Consider the following 17,160-nt stretch of genomic DNA (forward strand, 5'->3'; position numbering starts at 1 on the left):
TTAGGTTTACTCTGAAATAAAAAAGTCAAAAACATTTTTTTTTTTCTTTTTAAAAAGGAAAAAAATGTTATTTAGTGTAACTGAAACATGGAAATATCAGAATGTCAACATAAATACAGTAGGAAAGCTGTGTCTAGTGTTTATTGCTGTGATGATGCACATTTAGTACATGTCCTTTGTGTGACAGTTAATTGTTGCAGTTAAGACAGTAGAGGCATGTTTCTTTGCACATTTTTCTTATATTTTTGTTGTTTTGCTTGAACATGAGAATGTAGAGTGCTTAATCTGCTCGCTCAGTGCACCCGAAATGTTATTGTATGCTGTCACAGCGCAAGGCTTAGTGACTTCCACATTTCCCCAGACACAGACTTCAACAGTTGCTGCATTGTGAACAGTGCTTTGGGGGCTAATGTCTTCCTTGTCCTTCCAATTAATAACAATCATTTTTGCTTTTGTAATCTTGATACTGCATTTCACTCTAGCCTTATGTGAATGAAGTCACCAGGCACATTGTGTTTCAGTCATACAGTGCCATATACATCAGTTTTACTATTCATATAGTCTGATGACTAGTTCACGGTGTTATCACTATCGATTAACTCAACTAGTATTTAAGTGTCAGTTTGTTCTAACTTTGGTGCTTTACAGCTTATTCTTTACATGACGTTGTTTGATCGTAAGCTCCGCTACACTCATTAATTTTGATGAGTTACAGCTGAGTGGTAAAACACATACAAATATTCCTGATTTATTTTGAGCATTATGTTAGTTTCTAGTAGATGATTGCAGAATACTGTCCCGAGAGCTTTTCAGGCTTAATAATGTAAAAGCGAATCATTACCATGACCTCAAGTCTAACTTGGGCTTAACTATACTTACAAAGAATTCTAAGCCTGAGGCATGCTTGGAGATGACACCAAAATAATTTCATAAAAGTGGCTCCAACTAAATGGAGACTCAAATGCGAAAAAGTTAGTGCCACTCTACACAGCTTTTCCAGTGATGTTTAGTCGTTGCATTCATTTATATAATCTTAGCAAGCTGTAGACTGTTTTTTGGCATGTGCCTATGAATGCTAGTCGTCTAGTGTGACATCCCAACAACTCTGTTATAGTGCCCTGTGACTCTGCACAATAAAATCAAGTTTTGCACAAGAGTGCTGAGCTGGAAGTATGATACATACAATGCTGCCTCAAGGAAAGAAGAAAGCTGTAAATTTAACAGTACAAACGGGAAAGACATTTGTCTTTTTGATATTTCATACAACAACACGATGGAAGAGCAAAAAAATTGCTCCAAGGCAAACTAAACTCGCCATTTGTGGACAACCGCCAATGTTGTGAAGTAGCATGTAATAATGCAGTGAACACTTGTGACTTTTGATATTTGAAACTGTGCAGAAAAGTCGTGAGGGAGACGCTTAATTTATTATCCTCTGCAATTGTTAGTTATGTAATCTGACATCCTACAGGAAATCAAATCTAGTAACTCAAGGCCTTAAGTGTGAAATGCTGTCTGCTGCGGTCATATAGTGTGATGCTGGCCTAACACATTACTCGTTTAATTAATTATTTCCATAGTGTCACAGGAGCCAGTTGAGTTTCATTCAGATTCTCTTTTATTACATTTTGCATTTTTTTTTTCTTTTAATCCATAACTCGGATTAAGCAGTTTGTTTATAGAGTTAAAAGTTAAAGTAGGTATTTAACAAATTTTGGATTTGTGAGCTTAGTAAATAGGAAATTGCCTTAGCATTTATTTAAAATGAATTAGCACAGTAAACTGTTTCAGGAGGCTGAGGAGGTGATCATAATACAGAAAACATTTTTTTGTTTTTTTATGGACTAAATTTCAGCATGCAAAGTTTGGAAATAAGTCACTGCTTATGAATGAGGCAGTGATGTTTCTCTCCAGAAATGCTTGTTGGAGGGCCCTGGAAATGTCAGACTATTGATGCAAACTGTTGAAAAAAGAAAAGTCAATGTATAAAGTTTGCAGATTTTGAAAACTCTTGCACACAGTCTGACTCTCTGGCAGGGGGACTTGCATGTGACATGAATGGCAGGGAACTGATGGCTTCCTGTTTATTTAATTCAATTTTTAAGTTGCTTTCTGAGTATACATTAATGATGTGTTTAATTTTATGGTCTAGAGCTTTGTCAAATTAAATAAATGAGGACTTTTATGATATTGTTAGTATACATTATTGTTTCAGTTATGAGATAATGTTATACTGGCTGATATTCTTGCTGCAATGAAGAGATTTTTCCCTAGTCAGAAAAATATATATTTTATCCATTGCCCTAATCTCATCAATAGTGTTAACATTTTTGTCAACAATATATTTTTTTTCAAAAATTTTGTGTTTGATCTGTCATGATCTGTTTTGACTGACATCATTTTATCCTGGAAATCATTCTCAATCTGTATAATTTGAGGATTGTTGGTGGTGGCAGGTGATGCAGATTGTTGGGGCACAACCAATCCCAGCAGCATCGGGCACAAGACAGGATCCAGCCCTCAACAGGATGCCAACACATGTTAAAGCCTCTCTCTCACACACACACACAAACACACATACACTCTTAACTCTCATTTTTACTCACAGCCGATTTAAGTTTACCAGATAACACAAAACCTCAATCCAAATCAAATGTATAATTTAAATAAATTATTGCAGTCTTTAATTAACCAAATATTTTAAGGTAAAAGTAGTTTATAAAATATCAGATGAATAAAAAGTGAAGGTTAGAAAATTTGATAATTTGTTAATTTTGTTATTTCAGTTAGGTGAGAAATTTAATAGACGCGAACACCACATAGGTACTTGGCCGATTTCTTATAATATTTAAATACATTTGAATGATAAATGAGGGTTGATTTGCATGTGGATCTTGGAATTATGGGATATCTTATTTACTACTATTATTTAATTCAATATATAGTTCAGAAAACCATCTCTTTGAGTACATGTAACCTGTTCTTCATATCTTTAAATCAATTTTGTGAAGCCAGTTCCTTTGATAATAGCATAATTTAGTAATCCTAGGATACCCTAATTTTGTGGGTGTCGGGTAGATGCCAAGGTTTCCAAAAATTAAAAAAAAAAAAAATAAAATAAAAAGTGTGGGTACTAAGTATTGAATGTATCTTCTTAAATTAAGCAAGCAAAGATTAACACTGATTCATTTTCAGTTTATGGTATGTTTAAAAAATAAAAATAAATTAAAAAAAACTATTAATATGTCTAATTAGAAATGTATCTTGAAGTAAGTAATTGTGGGTAACAAGTATTATATAAGAATTGTATTTTTAATTTTAAATAAACAAATACAGATGAACATAATTTTTATTCGCTATATGATATAGTCATTTATATGACTATCGTAAGTAATAAATGCATGCATTAAAATATCAGTTTTTCATGTAATAAAATTTGTCTTGAGCCTTGTTAATCTAGATAGGTATTTAACTTCATGATCATTTAGGGTGAGAATTTGATTTTTATTGATAAATGTTTACATTTATTTTTTTTAACAATGGAACACTTTCATGCAATTTTTAAATATACAATTAACATGCAGGATAGCTGTGTCATTTTTGTTTATACTAACATTTGATGTAATCTCCAGTAATTTAGTCATTCATTCGTGATCATTGCTTGTTTTCATCCGTTGTAAGGTACTGTAGTTTTCATCTTTTCACAATTAGAGCCCATGTTTTTCTTAACTTGTTTGCTTGCATATAATCTTTAGTTTTACAACAACCAGATGCCTTTTTAACCTGTTTTTAAAAATAACATATTTACTGTAGATGTCTGCCTCAATTAATTATTCACTCATATACTAATTTTAGTAATTAGTAATTTTCCAAAGTTATTCATGTAAATAACTAATGCAAGTTTGCAGTGGTCTTTTCAAAATAAAAAAACAAAAAGAGTTCTCTTAAATATTCTGTTTTAAGAGCGTGTGACTTTTAAGGACAGCACAATTGAATAGGATGTTGTACTGACAATGTTCCAGTTTAAATGTGAATTGAGATGTCATTTGTTGACACCTATCCTGTATAATTTCACAACACTAGGGTGCAACTGCCTTGTCAATGGTAATATTCATAAAAAGTGGCAAGTATAATCTAGTTTGGCAAATAATCATAATCACTGTTTTTCTAAGTGGGTGGTTTATTCTAAGAAGATGAGGGGAGTAAGAGCCTTTAGCAGAATCTAATTTGATAATATATTGCACTGAACAGCTGTAGGATAACGTAACTGTACCCTCATATATTTTGAACTGTCTTTTCTTTTGTGCTGTACATATTGAAATGTGGGACTGCAGTGCATACTAAACCTTGAGCTAAAGTGAAAATAGTACTTCACAGATTTCAAATCAAATGTCCAGGTACTTTCAAGAGTTAATTTGTTTTTTTTATTAAAATAGCATTTTTCGTTTAATGTAAAGGTCTGTAGCTTTTTTTCAATCCATAAATATGTTAACCCTGATTTGTCAGTTCTGGAGAATATAGATGCTGCTTTAGGTTGTTATATGCATTATGGGCTTACAACCTGCTCACATTGAAGGCACAAATTAGCTGATTGATCTCTTTATTGTTTATTTTCATTAGTGGTAGTAGCACTCTCTCTCCTCTTTCATGGTACAGAATGTTCTGGCATAGTTAATCAGAATTGTAATTTATAGAGCACTGTTGATCCAAATGCTACAGTGAAAAGTTCTTTAAAAATATAAAATGACAAAAAGCAAGAACTATAAAATGTTTAAATTTCATTTTTCAATTACAGGGTCACAGGTTGCTGGAGTCTGTTCTTCTCATATTGGGCACCAGCCCAGGAAATCTGCCTGGATGGGATGCCAGTCCATAATAGGACACAGTCATATGTATCAGGCTAATTTGTAGTCATCATTTTACCTAATATGTATGTCTTAGGGATGCTGGAAGGAACTGCAGTGCCCATAGAAAACCCACACGGATACAGGGAGAATTTGATAACTCCACACAAACATTGAAAAGGCCAGGAATCAAACCAAGGTCAGTGGAACTGTGAAGCAGCAATGCTAACAGCTATGGTAGTAAAAACCACAGGAAAATTATATGCAAACCAGAGAGAGTTCTATGATAATACTGAGAGTATGTACAATGAATTACATTCGTTAAAAGCATAGATTACACAGCAGTAGAAAGGAAGAAAAAGTATGTCTAAAATGTATTGTTTTTATAAAAGAAACTTATAAAAATAAGGTTACTAAAACAAACCCAATTTTAAGACAAAATGGGTGGTAATTATTTTGAGTTATTTAATTGTGGTAATTGTGCAGTGGTAATGTTTTACATAAAACAGACGTCTTCTCCTGTTTTTTGTGACATTATTTTTTATTGGCTAATTAATCTCTGAGCTGTTTGCCCACAAATTGCTGAAGACTACATGATCCACACATAAACCCTGTTGTGCTTTGCCCAAAGAAGCAGCATGGTTCTGGCATGTGACCCATCACCTGTAATGCGACACGGTGTGGAGTCAGGTGTGATCCTGCATTGCTGACAAGCATGTGGGTGTAGGGTGATTTATTGTTGTGTGCACAGAGTATAATGAAATTCTTACTTGCATTTGCTGATCAACCTGCAACATATGCTATGTTACTGCAGTTTTAAATATTCTTGTTAACATTTAAGATTTTAATGCAAAAGAAAAAGATTACCCATGTTTTAATGTTTGTATTTACACACTGGTATAAATTTATTTTGCACTATGTTTGTTTTTGAATGGCATGATAAATAACCCTAAACATACTGTGCATTTCTTTTATGAAAGTTTTATATTGATGGAGTATTGATTGTATCGAAGCCTGAATCGCAATGGATTATATCGCAGACTAAGTGTATTGTTTCATGCCCAGTTCAATGCAATTTTTTATTTAGACAAATATTTATTTTTGCAGTGTGTGAAAATAGTGACCCTAGCCCGACTTAATGTTTTAGGTAGGCCATTTGACCCTGCAGCATTCTTGGCATGCCTGTGCTCATTTATGCAAGTGTGTTGTTTGAACTTTTCCACCTTGAAGCTTGAAGGATAGAGCCCTTGTATGTGTTTTTTCTTTTTTGAAGTTTATGAATATCCATTTGCATTTCTTCTTTTTGTCTTTACATTTTGAAATTGAGGTATCTTTTAATACTGTTCTTTGGAGGTTGTACCATATGGTAAAATATGTTTATAGATCTTCATTTAGTGTGATTTCAGTGTTTTTTATTACAATTATTTGGCTGATATTTTATCATCACTGATTTTGATATCCTTAGACAATGTGAAACACAGTACATCACTCCCTTACTCTCTAAATTGATGTTTACTGGAGGTCATATCTTTCCTTGGTCACCCTATAGTGCCACTACAACCACTTCAGTCTTTGAAGGCCCCTTCCATGCATCTTCAATGATTATTTTTCTGCATTGTACCATCCCTGCACATTCATGCAATTGGCTTCACCTCATACCACTTACTTGTGGTCAGAGGCAACACCATCTACATTCCGTTTATTAAATTACATGAGCTTATATACCAAGGTCAATGCATTTAAGCAGAAGAGTGGATTTCATAAGTTCTGCTCTTTCTGAATGCATCTTTCTTCCTCAAGTCTGTGTGGCCCTAATATTTTTTTTTCATTAAATAAATAGCACTGATTAAGAGATGGAAGGATAGCATAGAGAAAATCATAAACCTGCTAGTTCCACCCTTCAAGGAGGAAGAATAGGCGGTAGAAGAATATTTGAGCTGGCGTTTTAATTTCTCAGCAGTAGAAAAGCTAAATTAGTGAATAAATTCAGTTGTAAATGTAAGGCTCTATGGAATCCGTTTTATTTTTTCACAAATTCCGTTCTATTTTTTTTTTTGATTTTCTGTTTTCACTGTTTTATCTTTCCTTGATTCAGATCCATATTACTAAACGAGAATGGTAAACCGGATATGGACGCAGGGACCTGCCCGTGGACGCAAAAGACATAGTGCGCAAGTGCCACACAAAGCCCCCCCCCCCCCAGAGTGAAACGGGAGAAACTACGCACGTGCGCAGGCGCCACACAAAGCCCCCCCCCCCTCCACCCAACCAGAGCAAAACGGGAGAGACTACGAACCGTCAGAGTAGGAAACAAAGTAAAACGTCATAAAGAGGTTAAAGAACAGGGACAAACACATGGAGAGCAGGTTACAGAACAAAGCCCCCCTCCCCAGAGTAAAACGAGAGAGACTACGAACCGTCTGACATGCCGCAAGCAGGATAAAGCGAGGTCAAAAATAAAACACAGAGTAGGAAACAAAGTAAAACTTTATAAAGTGATTAAAGAATGGGGACGAACACATGGAGAGCGGGTTACAGATGATGAAAATTGGAATGCAACAGCTTCAAAAAAACCTAGGCACGAAACACATGCACACCGAGATACAGAATATAAAGGCAGAAACAACGACAGTTAAACGTCCACACCACACAGCGGAGGCGGACCAGGAAGATGCAGGCGCCTACATCATGCGTCGGAAGGCGCCGTAAAGTACAAAAGGCAAAGGCGCCTACACAGCATGGTAAAAACCGACATAATACGGAAGGCGCAGGCGTCGCCGCCATATTGTGAGTGGCACTAATGCGTGGTGAAGGCGCAGGAGGAGACATAGTAAAACAAGAGGAGTCAACGCCCCGCCCCAGAGTGAAACGGAACACACTACGGAGTCCACAAAGGTTCATACATCAAACCCGAGATGGTACGGACACGCGTCTCAAACCGCGGAAGCAAAACTGTCTCGGCTCCAAAACCAAACAGCTCAACAACTAACACAGCTTCGACACCGAGCCCGCGTAGACAGATCTAATGAACGTGGACGCCTACAACGCGCGTCTCAAACTACGTAGGCAAAGCACGCACGGATTCAACACGACACAGCTCGAGTGACCGAGATACAAACACGCGCCTGCCTGGATATAATTAATGAACGCAGGCGCCTACAATGTGCGTCTGAAATGCCGCAGACCAGGCAGGCACTGATCCAAAAAGAAAAGAGCTCGACTAAACGAGATACAAAGTGAAACGGGAAACACTACAGAGTCCGCAGTGCTCCACAATGCACCGCATAATAGTTCAGAAAGAGCTTCGTAGTAACAGTGGGGAGACCCAGAGTGACACGGGCGAACGCTCCGTATTAAACATACGTCATCCTCACACGTCCAAACTATACAGCATAGGTGAATCACATTACAGTGATGCATTATTAACAGTACAATAAACATCACAGTATCGCAAACAAATGAAAATTATTACTCGAAAAAGGGAAAATATATTCACCACGAACCAGGTGTCATTGAAACAAAAGCAGAATAAAGTGAGATCAGAAATGAAAGACAGAGTAGAAAGCAAAGTAAAACGTCATAAACAGGTTAAACGAGAAGGCCAAACACATGGACAGCAGGTTACAGATAATGAAGACCGGAATTCAAAAGCTTCAAAAACAAAAGCTCGACTAACCGAGATACAAACTGAAACGGGAAACACTACGGGGTCCGCAGTAGTCCACAATGCACCGCATAATAGTACGGACGGAGCTCCGTGTTAACAGTGGGAGGCCCCAGAGTGACACGGGCGAATGCTCCGTATTAAACGTGAGTCATCCTCACACGTGGCTGCCCAGCGGGCATGGGTTCAAAACGCCGGGGGTAGGCGAGCGAAGCGAGCAGGGGGCGCAGCCCCCTTGTGTGTGTGTGTGTGTGTGTGTATATATATATATATATATATATATATACACACACACACACACACTTGCTGCTGTGCCGTGTGATCTGCATCTCGCGTGTCGCACTTCTGTCATATCGCCTATGTCCATATATTTGATTTCATTTCACTTTTACCTTTTCATCAACATCTCTTTGAATTTTGATTCCGTGTTTGGAATTACATCGTGACAACGCAACGTATAACTGCCCGTGAGTGAATGTGAATGTGGCCGACAATAGCATTTACACAAATGAGAAATGATTTCTCTCGCGGGATTTCACTTTCACCAAACAACAAATCTTTTAATTCTCGCAGATACGCCTCTTCATTGGGAAGAAACTCTACTTTTTTTTCCCTGATGGCAACACGAATTTTACGATCTACAAGTCTCTGACTTAAAGTTCAAATCCGAACAATATATTCAATCTCTTTTCTCTGTTCCGTTATTTTACCAAGTAATTATTTCTGTTTGTTTGCGCTGATGCGATCTATACTATATATTTTTTTTTTTTTGAGACTTTTGAATTTTCGTACTTCCATTATCTCTAACCTGCTCTGCATGCGTACCACGCCAACGTTTTTGAATTCTTTGTGACGTTCTTTGTCATCTACTCTGTTTTATTTCTGGCCCCGGGCTTGGTTAAATCTGTTGACACAAAGACTCATCTCGCAGGACGTGAAAGTTTCTGAGAAAATCATGTCTCGTCTCCTTCCAACCTTCCAAGATTTTTTTTTTTATAATAGAGAGATATTTTAAACAAAATTCTGCCCAAGTAGTTTCAAATTGTTTCATACAAGATGTCAGGGCAGAATAGCGAGAGCCATTTAGCGGTGATCCCTTTTTTGTTATTTGTGTTACGATTCTGGAATCGGCACCATGTCACAGTTGTAACAGTTGTAATAGTTATTTTTGTATTCTGGTGTGGAAAATCTTCAATGTTTCTACTGCAGTTTATTGTGCTTTTGTGAAACGTGGCTAACAACTACCATCCCAGATGCTAACATGGAGCTACCCGGGTTTAGCACAGTTAGAGTGGACAGAGATGCAAGTACCTGTGGGAAGCGGAAAGGTGGAGGACTCACACTATATGTGAATACCAGGTGGTGCAACTCTGGACATGTAAACGAAAAATCTGCAGGGATATCAAACTGTTGGCCGTAAGTTTGCATCTCTGTTACTTGCCCAGAGAGTTTGGACACGTCGTTGTTATTGTGCCTTCTGTGATCCTGGGAAATGTGAACTCACTACCAAATAAGATAGATGAACTGGCTGCGCTGGTGAAAAATGTCAGGACCTACAGAGAATGCAGTTTGTTGTGTTTTTGTGAAACGTGGCTAACAACATCCCAGATGCCATCCCAGATGCAGGTTGTTGACTGCACTACTGACTACATCAACTTCTGTATGGACATTGTAGTTCCAGTAAGAACAGTAAGCTGCTATGCTAACAACAAGCCATGGATTACAAGTGACATCAAGGGCCTTTTGAACCAGAAGAAAAGAGCTTTTAAAGGTGGTGATCAGCATGAGCTCAAGCGTGTGCAGAAGGAACTCCGAGTCCAGCTCAGGGCGGAGAAGGAGCAGTACAGGAGAAAGCTGGAGCAGAAGTTGCAGAATAACAGCATGAATTAAGTGTGGGATGGGATGAAGATCATCACTGGCTGCAGCTCGAAGCAGGGTGCCACCATCCAGAGAGACGTGGAGAGAACAAACCAGATGAACAACTTCTTTAACAGGTTTGACCACCCTAACCCACTCTCACCTCGGAGTACTGCACTCTCCACCCATCCTTCTGCTGATACCAGCATAGGAGAGAGTTTCCCCCCACCCACAATTACAGCAGCCCAGGTAAGCAGAGAGCTGAGGAGACTTTGTGCCAGCAAAGCAGTGGGTCCAGACGGAGTATCGCCACGACTGCTGAAGGTCTATGCGTTGGAGCTGGGGAGTCCTCTACAGTGCATCTTCAACCTGAGCCTGGAACAGGGGAGAGTCCCAAGGCTTTGGAAAACATCTTGCATCACCCCAGTCCCAAAGGTATCATATCCTAGTGAGCTGAATGATTTCCGGCCTGTTGCTCTGACGTCACATGTGATGAAGACCATGGAGCGGCTGCTGCTTCACTACCTGAGGCCACAGGTCCGCCATGCCCTCGACCCTCTGCAGTTCGCATACCAGGAGAAGGTGGGAGTGGAGGATGCCATCCTCTACATGCTACACTGATCCCTCTCCCACTTGGACAGAGGCAGTGGTGCTATAAGAATTATGTTTCTGGACTTCTCTAGCGCCTTCATCACCATCCAACCTCTGCTCCTTAGGGACAAGCTGACCGAGATGGGAGTAGATTCATACCTGGTGGCAGGTGGCATGGATCGTGGACTATCTTACAGACAGACCTCCGTATGTGCATCTCGGGAACTGCAGGTCTGACATTGTGGTCAGCAACACAGGAGCGTCGCAAGGGACTCTAATTTCTCGGACTTCCAATACAACTCTGAGTCCTGCCACGTGCAAAAGTTCACTGACGACACTGCTATCGTGGGCTGCATCAGGAGTGGGCAGGAGGAGGAGTATAGGAACCTAATCAAGGACTTTGTTAAATGGTGCGACTCAAACCACCTACACCAGCAAAACCAAGGAGCTGGTGGTGGATTTTAGGAGACCCAGGCCCCTCCTGGATCCCGTGATCATCAGAGGTGACTGTGTGCATAGGGTGCAGACCTATAAATACCTGGGAGTGCAGCTGGATGATAAACTGGACTGGACTGCCAATACTGATCCTCTGTGTAAGAGAGGACAGAGCCGACTATACTTCCTTAGAAGGCTGGCGTCCTTCAACATCTGCAATAAGATCCTGCAGATGTTCTATCAGACGGTTGTGGCGAGTGCCCTCTTCTACGCAGTGGTGTGCTGGGGAAGTAGCATAAAGAGGAAGGACGCCTCACGCCTAGACAAACTGGTGAGGAAGGCAGGCTCTATTGTAGGCACGGAGCTGGACAGTTTGACATCTGTGGCAGAGTGACGGGCGCTCTACAGGCTCCTGTCAATCATGGAGAATCCACTGCATCCACTGAACAGTGTCATCTCAAGACAGAGGAGCAGCTTCAGCGACAGACTCAATGTCCTGCTCCACTGACAGACTGAGGAGATCGTTCCTCCCCTACACTATGCGACTCATCAATTCCATCCGGGGTGTGGGGGGGTAAAGGTTAAAATTATACAAAGTTATTGTCTGTTTTACCTGCATTTTTATCACTCTTTAATATTGTTTCTTTATCAGTATGCTGCTGCTGAAGTATGTGAATTTCCCCTTGGGATTAATAAAGTATCCATCTATCTATCTTAAATTTTAATAATTTTGCTCAAACAGACCAGAATGAACTGTATTTATAAGACTTGCGGACTTTCCATGCATACTTTTGAATTGGCTAATTATGCATTTGTTCCAGTCAGCTTCATTATTCCAGACAGCTTCTTTTTCAATTACCGTATTTTTTGCACCATAAGACGCACCTGACCATTAGACGCACCTAGGTTTAGAGGAGGAAAACAAGAAGAAAAATATTCTGAACCAAATGGTGTACTAATATGTTTAATAAAATATAGCAGAATAATATTTCAACCATGTAAATTCAACAGCAGTATTAAGAAACATCATCACTGTCATTAACAAATAAGGAGAGACTTTAAGGTTCAAGCACTCTTCTAGTTTTATGGAAACCCCAAGAACTCCTCATCGCTAGTGTCAGAATTTAGTGTCAGAAGCTCAGTTGCTCACAGTCACTTTGCAGGAGCACGTACCTATCATCACGCAGCATAACCTGTCCAAAGCCACCAGGGGACAAAGCACGTTTGGACCAATGCTCCCTGAAGTTATATCGCCAGTCTAGTCCCATCTATATTTGTAATGCCACAAAGCCCTTCATCTCGTGTTTTGTTGTGAGTTTCCAGTTTGAAAAACGAGAATGCGGTGCAAGCACAGCCCTCAATTCAAAAAATTGCTCTGCATACCTGTTTGTCTCGTCTGACAGTACCTGAAAAGCAGCTTCAGGAAAGAACAGCCTGAAGTAGTCCAGCGGCTGGTAATCTGTCGAGTCCAACAGCAAGCCATACTGTCTTGTGAAGTCCGGTAGCCAGTTTGGCTCCCACGTATCAATGTCTAGGTTTTCCTCCCACACGAACCTTGCCATAGGTGCACGAATGCGTTCACCTGGGGCGGCATCGGCTGGTGTTCCGCTCAGCTGATGCCAGTTCCTCACTCTCTTGTTCAATCTCCTGATCACTCTCAACAAAAGTCCAACTCAGTGATAATGTGCAAAACATTTGTTTTCTGCACTCGCTTCGCTCCCTCGTGAGATGTCGATGCCATTTTGCCATTGTTTACATTTGTTTACATTTTGCAACTCACTCACATGCAAGGATTAGGTGCCGAGTCAATGAGTCTAACATTCCTCCAAGCACAGAGGGAATGACTATAATGTAACAGTGAGTTTTGTCGCCCTCTACCCCTGGATGTCGACTTTTGTCAGGTAATACACATCATGGTCTGTGATGCAATATTCACTCCATAAGACGCACAGACATTTCCAACCTTCTTTTGGGGAAAAAAAAGTGTGTCTTATGGTGCGAAAAATATGGTACTTTATTAACTGGGAATGGGAAATAGCACATACCACAGAACCTGTTTTAATTAATTTATAACCTACAAACAAATAGATTCCATAGAACTAGGAATTTCTGAATTAGTTTATAGCTTTTTGAAATAAAGGAGTGTAGAAGTACTTTAAAGATCAAACACTTCGATCACAGTCATTAGTCATCAAGACAGGATTGGCAATCAAAGGTGAGCAGTGTCGCATATCCTGAAATCCCGCATGTGCATTTGAACTTAATATGGCTTGTCTTCTGGACCCAAAAACAAAAGGAAGAAAAACAGCGATGGAAGCGCAACATCTGAGATTAAGAGACATGAGATCATCGGATTTGGCTGTCAGAAAAGGGAACTATGAACAATGATTTCTAAACCAAAAGGCACCCAGAACATCAATGCAAGAAAATTGCTTATCTAATTTCAGGAAAGGTTTTCTCTTTTTTAATCTGGAGTTGGTATGCATTGTCAAGAGGAATAAATGGTAATAATAACACATTCCTTCTTTTTTTATGTTTTGTCACTGTTATTGTATATGCTTTCAATATTTTGTTAGAGGTTTTCCTGTTCCTCTGATAGGTTTGCAGGTTAGTTTTATTTCATAATAAATGATACAAAATTATAACTTCGCTATTGCAGCTAATATCTATCTAATTCGGCATAATTTCAACTTAAGCTTGTCCTCTGTTCACTTCAGAGCAGAATGTGTTCCTGTGTATTGATTTTTGTCATGAGAATGCACACATCATTTAGGTGTACTTGTACAAACTGATTTCACAAGAGAACCGTTTTTGTAAGTAACAGTCCCATCATTTTTGAACTCAGAATATTAGGGTTTGGGAAGTTGTATTTTACATCCTCAGTGCTGGAGTGATTTAGAGGTGTGTGCCTACTGTTTTTCCTTATGTTCAGCCATGACTGTTTAGATGAAAGCAACACTATCTTGATCAAATTTGTTCATGAACGTACAGTTTTGGGCATGGGAATAGGTGGCACTGCTTGAAACCTAATATGCCGGCAAGACAAAATAGGTGACATTAATATTAGGGGACTTTGAGCACTTCATACCTTCATACACATAAGTAGTATTTCAGTGGAGTTAGCCAGCAGTTTTTAGGCTCTGCATTTCTGACAACATTACGTGGACCCTTCACACCACAGCATTAATGAAAAATGTACAAAAGCACCAACACCTCATATGGAAACTGAAAAAGCTCAGCAATTCAACAAGATGAGCTTGCTTCAACTGATCCAAGCTTAAGAATATATTGACCATGTATATGTCCCTCTGGTATGAGAATAGTACAATATCAGACCAGACCAGGAGACTTGAGAGAATGTCTTTGAAATACAGTAATACAAAGAAATACAGTGACCTCTCTGAGCTCTATCCAGACATTACTAGAACTTGTATTATTAAGGTTTCCTCCCTGCTATGAGCTGTTTGTGCTTTCCTGCCATCTGAACTGTAGAAGGCAGTCTAGTACTTTAGACCCAGGAAGGAATTGTTTACCTATACTGTCACAATCCAAAAAGGTAAACCTCTCTCTGCAAAGTGCTGACCTCAGCCTGCACCACCCCTTTTATACAGACTCGTATACTCTGTCACAGTGTTTCCCAACCTTGGTCCTGGGGGACCCCCTGTGACTGCAGGTTTTTGCAGTTTTTGCTGAACGCATGCTAAGGAGGTGCCATCGGATCATCTACTGTCATGCTGCTATCCGTCTTCCGAGTTGTACTCCGCCCTCCCTCAATCGGACCTAAGTCACTTAAAACAAAAAAGGCTTCAACCTGGCTGGGATGCTACAATACTTTCGAATTGTACTGCTTTCGTATTCTTTACCTTTCTCTGCATGTGCATTGCGCTATCATTTGTTTGAGCCTTTCGAATTCCACTGCCTTCATAATCTCTTATCTGCATTTTTTTCTCTCCTACGCTTTTGGGTCTCTTTTCTCCGTGCTGCTCTTTCTTCTTTGCTTAATGTATTGTCCTTATACGCTTTATATGTGCTGAGAGCACAGGATCTGTGTGTGCTACATGCCTTTACATGACTGAGTGTTCCGTGCTCTTATTTGATATTGTTTGCATCTCGCGGGTCTTTTAAGTGTCTTCCGAGAACTTCCGAAAAGATCACATCTTGTCGACCTGCTTTTCCTTTCCAGGATTTTTTTGTATAATAGAGAGGCAATTAAAAATGAGCAGAGCAGACACACTGGCAAACAACACGAAATAATCAAAGGCTGCAAGTACTTCAGCATCAGACCCACTAATTAGTAAATAATGGATTAATTAAACAATTAGAACACCTAGAAAAGTAGAATGAAAATCAAGATGAAAATATTGTTAAAAATAAAAAAATACATTATTCCCATATAACTGCTTGGTACTTTTTAATATATATATATTTTATTTTTTTATTTTTTTAAAACCAAACTTAGTTTTCTAATTTCTATATTGTTCCCAAAACACAGAACTTGGGAAATACCACATCACTTAATTAGCCCAGGAGTCCAATTAAAAACAGAAGCTGGTTGGAACAAAAACCTGCAGCCACAGGGGGGCCACAGGACCGAGGTTGGGGAAACACTGCTTTGTCAGTATGTAAAACATTCTTTGTGAGCAATACTTTATGCTTTGGGTCTTGTTTTTATATTTTACTGATAGAGTTGCTTCAGGAACTTTGACTGCTAAGCGTTAATTTTCTGTGCCTGTTGTTTATTGTTGTATTTATTATCAATGCAGTGTAAGATGTTATGTGTGATTTGTACAGTGTGTTTTATGCTACATATAGTATTTTTCAGTTTATGCACAGTTTGCTTGTATTATTGTGTCATTGAATCTGAGATACATAAAATGGATTTTGAGATATGTGATATTCATTTCCAGATATCTTAAAATAACCTCTAATGCTGTTCAAGATGTCATATGTCATTTTCTAACCACTTAATCCAGACCAGGGTTACTATGGCCAGCTAGCATAGTGCGCAAAGCCATTGCAGGGTGAACAACCACACACGCCCACCAACACCAGACACACACTAGGGCCAATTTAGTATTGCCAGTTCCCCTAATCTGCATGCCTTTGGAGAGTGGGAGGAATTCTACCACTGCGCCACCATGCAACCTGCTTTTCAAGATATCTTAAACATATTTTAAGATATCCTGATTGGCACCGATGTCATGATATCTCAAATATATTTCAGGTAATCTTAAACTCAAATTTGAGGTTATCTTAACAACATCAACACATCTTGAACATATTTCAAATTGAGAAGAAACTGGCTTTAAAATGTCAGAATTAACTCAAAATATCAAAAAATGCATTTTAGACATTACAAATATGAATCAGTGTGAAGAGATATCTCTTAAGTACATTTAAAAGGTTGACTTATTTTTGAGATGTCTAAAATGTATTTTAGACATTTCAAAATCAGTTAATGATATTTCAAATTGAAGAGAAATCCATTTTAAGATATCTTAAAATATACTTCAATATATTTCAAATATAATTTTAAAGGATAAGTTTGGTATGTTTCACGTCAAAGTTGTTTGGAATATAATTTTGTGTTGCAAATGCATATATACCAAAGTCCAGCATTTTCTATAAATTAAAAAAAAAAAAAAAAACAACCAAAACACATCTTGTCTGCCCTTGCATATTGCATTAGAGTAAATGGGGCAAGGGTATAGCTGGAAAACAAAAGCCTTAAAATTGGCCCAATATGTCCCTTTTTTTTAATAAGCCAAG

The 17,160-nt window shown here is 38.7% G+C and overlaps 1 protein-coding gene across 7 annotated transcripts in view; it reads left to right on the top strand.

Moving 5' to 3' along the window:
- Positions 1–17,160, top strand: part of agtpbp1 (ATP/GTP binding carboxypeptidase 1) — a 239,983-nt gene that overhangs the window by 5,229 nt on the left and 217,594 nt on the right. For 2 of the 7 annotated variants that reach the window (XM_028802407.2, XM_051928609.1), the window contains exon 2: positions 4,942–5,043. The exons of the other annotated variants lie outside the window; for them this stretch is intronic. The gene's annotated coding sequence lies outside the window, so the exon portion shown is untranslated. The remainder of the gene's footprint in view (positions 1–4,941; positions 5,044–17,160) is intronic. 7 annotated transcript variants of the gene reach the window in all.

This window comes from Erpetoichthys calabaricus, chromosome 5 (assembly GCF_900747795.2).
Source record: "Erpetoichthys calabaricus chromosome 5, fErpCal1.3, whole genome shotgun sequence".
NCBI lineage: Eukaryota > Metazoa > Chordata > Cladistia > Polypteriformes > Polypteridae > Erpetoichthys > Erpetoichthys calabaricus.